The sequence below is a fragment of the Lupinus angustifolius genome, unplaced genomic scaffold, assembly GCF_001865875.1.
Source record: "Lupinus angustifolius cultivar Tanjil unplaced genomic scaffold, LupAngTanjil_v1.0 Scaffold_118, whole genome shotgun sequence".
Classification (NCBI taxonomy): Eukaryota; Viridiplantae; Streptophyta; class Magnoliopsida; order Fabales; family Fabaceae; genus Lupinus; species Lupinus angustifolius.
Window position 1 is genome coordinate 686,071 of NW_017724979.1, and position 8,102 is coordinate 694,172.

The window sequence follows — 8,102 nt, forward strand, 5'->3', positions numbered from 1 at the left end:
TTGACTACTTAATTGGTTTAAGTCAGTTATTAGATTTTGCTTTTGAGAATGGAGCTTTTGGAGATACATTTCGATGTCCATGTCCCAAATGTGGGTTTCTGAAATGGTAAACTAGAGACATAGCTTATGATCACTTGCTTAAGAAACCATTTCCCCTAAATTATGTTATATGGAATCTTCATGGTGAAAAGCAAGTATTTCACTCTACTACAACTGAAGATGTAATGCAAGAAACTTGTCACTATGAAAATCCAATGGAGACAATGATGAATGATGCATTTGGGCATTATAGACAACAAGACAATAATGAAGGTGTATCAGAACAATATGGCGCAGACGAAATACTAAATGAGGGCCAATGGAAGATATTAGATTCATTGACAAGGTTCTAAAAGACGGAAATAAAAAATTGTATGAATGGAGCAATTATACAAAATTGGAGTTTATAATCAAATTATATTATATAAAGGTTTTGTGTGGATTAAGTGACAAGGCGATGACTTTGTTATTAGATTTGTTGAGAGATGCATTTGAAGAAGTGAAGTTGCCTCCTTTTGTTTATAAGTCAAAGAAAATCATTAACAAAGTTGGTCTTAACTACACCAAGATAGATACATGTCCAAATGATTGTATGTTATATTTGGTAGATGGTGAAAAAGACTTGGATGCATGCAAACATTATGGTAAATCTAGATGGAAACCCAATAAGAAAAACAAGGTAACATCAAAGGTTTTGCGCTACTTTCCACTCAAACCAAGATTGGAACGATTGTTCAGGTGTTGTAAGACTGCAAAACATGTGAGATGGCATGCTCCTGAAAACACTAAAGATGGATTGATAAGGCATCAAAGAGATGGTGAGATGTGGAAGACTTTTGATTTAATGCATCTCGATTTTGCTTCAGATCCTCAAAATGTTCGCTTAGGATCTCCATCTTGGTACAACTTAGTTGGAATAACTTTGCTTTGTTTTCACTAACATGTGACAACAAGAAGTTATTCCTCATAGCTTTGAAGAATGTTATGGTACCAGATGGTTACGCAAGTAACATTTGCAGATGTATTGATGAGGAAATAACAAAAAATATTTCGGTTGAAAAGTCATGATTGCCACATTACATTCTTAGTTACTGTATATAATGATGCGGTAATTATCAATGTTTTTTTATTGTTCCAACTAGATGTTTTCATTTTATTATTTCAAGCAAATGATGATGCAAGTATGCCTAATACACCTTTTGGTGCAAGAGGATCATCTAGAGCCAGCAACATTTTGGATATTTGTTATCCATTTTATTTTTAAAGTGTCATATGAGACTACTTTTAGTTTTTTGAGATTTTATGATGTATTTGGATTTATAATTAATGATGAATTGTAACTCTTTTAAATATGTTATGCAACGTTGGTTATTTGTAATGAAATTTTATTATTGTTAAGAACATTTATATTTAATATTATATATTTAAATAATAATTATAAATTAAGGAGATTAAAGTTGTGAAAATTATGAAATTAAATTGAGGTTGAGGTTGAGATCCTGTAGAAACATATAATAGTTACATCTTTCAACAGGTCTCTATATGTTATTTCGATTTGTGGAGGCTGAAAATCTCCACAATTAACATTCTCAAATAGTAGATGTTTAAAGCCTCCATGATAAACATTACAAAGACCTCCTCAAATAGTGAAGGTTAAAAACTTCCGGAGGTTAAAAACCTCCACAAATAAACCGCTACAAATGTATAGATACCAGAGGTTTTCTAAAACCTCCGCAAAACGCTTCTAGCAGTCATAACTATGTAGGTTTTTGAAATCTCCACTAGTTATATTGTGGAGATTAAAAATCTTCACTAATTACATAAAAAACATCCACTAAATACAAAATATGATATAATGATCATATGGAAACACTTACTCAAATATTTCTAAAACTTCAAACATGATGTTAAATTGCACTTGCGGTCATGTGAAGAATTGTATTTTAAACTGCACTCCACATATTCGACCTTGTCTTGGCCAAAGCATTAATGCAATGCTTCGCAAGTATTTTTTTTACTCAAAAATTGTTTCACTCATAAAAAATTTCACTAATGTAGTAATTCAAGCTTGAATATACTTCAAAAATTATATACCCTACAATCATAATGATCTATCCACTTAATTTGCATTCTTTACTGTCTCTTTATTTTCCTGTCAATGTCATAAAACTAACTTCATTTTTTGTATCAAACAGATGTATAAGGAGATAGGTTTTGGGCAAGAGATATGGCATTTGAGAATACTGCAGGTCCAGAAAAAAACCAAGCAGTGACACTATAGGTCAGTTCAGACCTATCAATCTTCTACAGATGTAGCCTCAAAGCATGCCATGACACTCTTTATGTCCACTAAATCGCCAATTTTACTGCGATTGTTTCACGTATGGCACCATTGATTTCATATTTGGTGATGCTCGTGTACTCTTCCAAAACTGTAACATATTTGTTAGGAAGCCAATGGATCAACAAGCCAACTTCATCACCGCGCAAGGAAGAGATGATCCAAATAAACCCACTGGGATTTCAATAGAAAGTTGTAATGTCAGTGCTGCATCTGATTTTGTCTATTCAAGTGTTTCAAGTGTGAGCTTGGCATAACCGTCATTACCTAGTAAAGATGAAGTTAGTTACAGTTTCAAATTTTGGAAACAACTTCTCCATATGGAAGTAAACTGCATATATTTACCTTCCTTATACACCACTAAGCACTAATTAAGTGGGAGCCTCTTACATTGGCCGTCCTAAACGATTCTATTAAGATTTACTTGGGCAAACCCCTGATTCAAATTGCTGACTGCATCATGTGATGCGGATGCAAAATTGTAGTTTAGTTGACCACCGCAAGCACATCATACCACAATTGTGGTGTGACACCAATTCATAATGATGCAGTCGCAACGGGCTACAATGCAACCATATCATACCGTATTTGGGTCGTATTAGGCTGCAATGCAATCACATTGAGCCGCGTTAGACCGCATCGAGTTCAAAATTTTTTTTTTACTTACAATAATTCACACCACAATGACCATACTCCACATCCTAACAGACACAATAACCACAATCACAATAACCACAACCATTCGGACAGACCATGGAGAGAATGCTGAAGGACAATGTTTATGAACACAAATTTAGATGGCATCACTAATCCAAAAAGATGGGGTTAATTGAATGGAGATTTTGCTCTATCAACATTGTACTTTTAAGAGTATATGAACACAAGAAGTGGTGCATATAGGCAGGATAGGGTGAATTGGCATGGTTTCCATGTTCTTGTTGATGCTAATGAGACCACACTACTCATCGTTATTTTTGCAAGGAGATACGTGGATTCCAAATACAGTTGTGCCATTCGTTGGAATTTAAGCAGGGAATTTACTTGAATGAATATATCCGTGAGAAGAAAATATTGGACTAATGGGGCTAATTTGCCTAAATAATGCATTTTTTAAAAATAATTATGTAAATAGTGCAATTTGTAAACTATTTATCAATTTGTAGGTAGTCCAAAAAAATATTTATCAAAATGAGATAATCAAAGTAAACTATTTACCAAAATGGGGTAGTAAAAGTCAAACTATTATTTTTGCCAAAACACATGTTGGTTTCTGATTGACGCATAAAAAGTTATAAAACTGAAAATTAAAAAAAAAACGGAAAAAAGGTGGGACAATTTCAGTTGTTTTTAAAAAAAATCATTTTTTAATAATAGTTGCAGAAAGTATTTATTAAATTTGTAAACATTTTAAAAAAATATAACAATTTGTTGTATATTTCTTTTTAGTTGGATTGTAGGAGGTTTTAAATTAGAGATATAAAATAAAATATTGTATTTTTAAAAAAAAAATTAAAAATTAAATAAATACTTTCTGCAAGTTTTAAAAAAAACTGAAATTAGAAAAAAACCGATTTTTTTTGGTGTGAATTTATTAGAAAAGACATTATTTGTCCATAAAAGAAAAAAACTACTATTAGTCTATTACTATTATCTGTAAAAAATAAAACTCATAATGATTTGTTAGTAACATATGTAACAATTATGTAGAAAAAAACCAAATGACCATATACACAATTGACAACAATAACATATATATAATAATATTTAATTGTATATACATATCAATTAGTAATATAAATAATATTTTTTGGATACAAGTAACATATATAATAATAGTAGCATATATAACATTATAAATCATAATTAGTACCATATATAACAATATGCATAACAATTTATGGTATATGTTAGTTTGAAATTCAAAGTTAGAAGATGTTAAACAAATCATCATGTCATTGTAAAACCATCACATATATATATAATAATTTAGTAACTAATATCATATATAACACTAACATAATTTTAGTAACATATACAACACTACAATTCCCACAAAAATGGTTAAAAATTCAAAGAACACTACAACATTATTACATAATATCTATTTCTTTAATATGCAGTTCAATTTTAATTTAATGAACCAAATCAGATATAGACATCCACAATCATCAGATAATGTTATAGTATGAAACAGAAATTTACTTTCTAAAATTGGATGGAGCTAAAACTTATATTATTTTGACAATAAATTAAATGTGTGAAATTTTTTAATAGTTTTTAGGTTTTTAGTGGATTTAAGATTATATGTATATTTTGTGTGATTGTATATTTTGAGAAGTGAGAGACATAGATAATTTGATTTGTTGTTAGAGAAATTACTAAATTTGAGTTATACATATTGCATTATTCTGTACTAATCTATCACCCTAATGTCTTCCATAAATTATACTCACTCGTCTCTTTTTTGGACAGAAGGTATATGAATGAGAGAAATGTGAAAAGAAGAGAGATAAATAATTCATAACATGATAAAAGATAAAAAAGACAATATGAAGAAGTCCTAGAAGAGAATAATTCTCGACAATGTACTAATTTTCCAAAATCTATCTTAAAATTTGAAGGCTCTTACTCCAAAACTTGCTTCTGGATAATGTTGTGTCCTTGAAAGTTTAAAGCGTAGCATCTCATGGTTAGTGTTATATTTTGTCTCTTCCAAATTGATAAAAATTGTAATTAATAGTTATCCAACAAACTTAAATATGATTTTTCTTGTAATCATGCCCTAGAAACCGAGAAAGAAAGAAACATGTTTTTCCTTCTCTAACTAGTAAGTAACCCGTACATTCGCACGGGACACGGGACAATATTTTTTAGCCACATATTTAAAAATACATATGTATTCAGATAAAATAAGTTGATTTTGATACGTCATCTACAAAACCAAGCAGGGACAAACCCAAAAGAAGAGTAAAGGTTTTAATTATTGGAACCAAATCTTATACTTGTAACTACATAACATTTAAATTGCAACACATATATGTCTGCATTATCAACCCAATGATGCAGTTGAAAAAAGTATGTCTCAACCAAAAGACTATAGGACTCATGCCGCGTTGGTGATTTATCCCTTACTTTCAAAGATAGCCCCAATAACAAAGAATAGGAACATGCCAAAGTGCTTGAGTTTCAAAAGAGAAGAAGAATTAAGCACATGTAATTTCAATCCCTCCATCTCAACCTAGAAGAAATGTTAATTGTGTCAAACACATGACATAATTCAAAGCAATATTACTCCGAAATTTTTTATGAAATAGAAGATTTAATTCAATGAAATAGAATAACTCAACTTTGTTTACATTGAGAGGGCACAATGCTCATTTGCCGTTATCTTGCACAATCATGTTGACATATTTATCTCACCTAGAAAACAAATAAATCAACAAATAAAAATAGGTTATAAACATTGAAAATGAACTAGTAAATTTTAAAGTGTTCTTGGTAAGAATATAATAGAGTTATTGATTTATGGAGTAAATGTACAATTACTATTTAGCATAGTGAGTTCTCACAAAATACCAACAGTAACAGCAAATGCATTTAAAAGGGAAATAAAACAACATAATAGTCACCTTACCCTTGAATTATGATATGGTACAATTTTCAACTGAAAGTTTTTGGAACTTTTGACTATACAATTTGTGATAATGTTTTGTCTATTGCAATTGATTATTTTATGACGAGCGCAAAAATTGTGGAAAACAGTCTACCCAATAATCAAAACATAATACCTTTAAAAAAAAAGGCAATAAATATGTAAAGTAATGTTGCTCTCCCACATCAACAATAACAAATCTCATCAGTAAAACCGAAAGAGAAATTGTGGAAAATAAAATGTGTCTATTTAAATACTTGACATGACATTATTCAAAACCAAAAGATATGTCATAATCAAAACCCTTTCACCATACCTGTCAAGTTAACTGGAATTTTTTTATCCTGTTTGGATTCTTAGCTTGGTGTTCCTTTATCTCTAAAGTCAAGATCAAATTGTTTTGAAATCTCAACGAACCCAACAAAAAATAATCAAACCTGGATGACGATCTTGTCAATTGTAGGTATGTACCTGAAATCACAACCATATCTTGTAAATGACAATGAAGAAAAGGAACAAAAGAAAATGAAGACGGTAACTTATATTACAACAACAAAGAGGTCGTTTTGGTTGACACCACCCATTCTGCCGCTTGTGGTGTGCCATAGCTAGTTCGTATTTTGCCTTCCCAGGCCTTCCCTAATGGACGGGATAATTTGGGTATGTCTGAGTCATAATGACAATATTTAAGTGCGCAATAAGGATAACACGTACGGAGAATCATATGTGTGACCAGTGGGAGATTGTTGGAGTTTCTGACAATTTATGGGTCACAAATATAATTCTATAATTGTGTTACGACCATTATATAATTAGCCAAAATATAAAATGATCTTAAATAATTAATTTGGTGGCTAAGGGCATATGTGTCATGAAATAATATAAGTGTAGATACCTTCAGGCAATTTCTGATTTGATGAATGGACTGAATCAGAATTATTGCAACTAAAGTAGTAACCGCTTCGGGGTTATTTTTTATGGGTTATGGTCCCCATTTGTAGAGTTGAGGAGAATAAGGTAGGATGAGGATAGTGCTATCCAACAAGGATATAACACTATCAACTCATCCATTTTGGCATATAACAAGGCTCCTCACTACACACAACACACTCTTAAAAACTAAGGCATTCTCTCATTCCCCTCTAGAGAGAAACTAAGGACAATCATTCGACGCTCTATCATTTGGAAGATCATCGCACCCTTATACCTTCGAGATTCCGGAAATGGCTCAACAAGGTATGTTCTTCATCTTCACCATGAACTCATTTGGGGTTTCTTAGGTCTGGACCATGGTTGTTCCATTTGGGTTTATGTATGGGCATAAACATTAGGTTATGGGAACAAAGCCATGGTCATAAGGACTTCCGTGTTTAATCTATGGATTTCGGATGGATTTTTTCTCCAACAAGTGGTATCAGAGCCACCCCAATTTGATTCATGTGTGAAATTAGGTTTTCATGTTCTTCCCCAAATCTGGTTTGATTTAGGGTTTTGATGTTCTATTTTTTGCAATCAATCGATTAAGAAAAACATTTAAGCTTATCCATATGAACATAAAAGGATTTGATATGAATAAATGTTGTTTTTTTGCTGTTTTTTCTTGATTTTTTGGGTGATTTTTTGAAGAATAACGATGCAGAAATCGCATTGTTTGTCTTCTGTCGCAATGCTCTCGCTCAAGCGAGAGTGTCTCGCCCGAGCGAGAGTCTCTCGCCCGAGCGAGAGTCTCTCGCCCGAGCGAGAGTGGCTCACCCAAGCGAGAGCTAAACATAAGCATTAGCTTTAATTGCGCTCAAGCGAGGAGATCCTCACCCAAGTGACAGCTCAACCAAGCGAGTGTACGGGCGACATAAGGCTCGCTCAAGCGAGAAGGTCTCGCTCAAGCGAGAGACACACAAAAGCATTGGCTTCAATTGCGCTCAAGCAAGAGTTCCTCGCTCAAGCGAGAGAGTACCTCGCCCAAGCGAGAGTACGATAAAGTTTATGGGGCTTTGGTATCTTTGTGCATTGGTTTTAATTGTTATTTGGTTGTCCGTTAAGGTTGTCTGTTATTTTAAGTGAGCCAATGTA

At 32.3% G+C, this 8,102-nt stretch overlaps 1 pseudogene; it reads left to right on the forward strand.

Annotated features, from left to right (window-relative positions):
• Positions 1 to 496: 496 nt before the first annotated feature.
• LOC109339871 lies at positions 497 to 3,408 on the forward strand (annotated as a pseudogene).
• Positions 3,409 to 8,102: the final 4,694 nt, after the last annotated feature.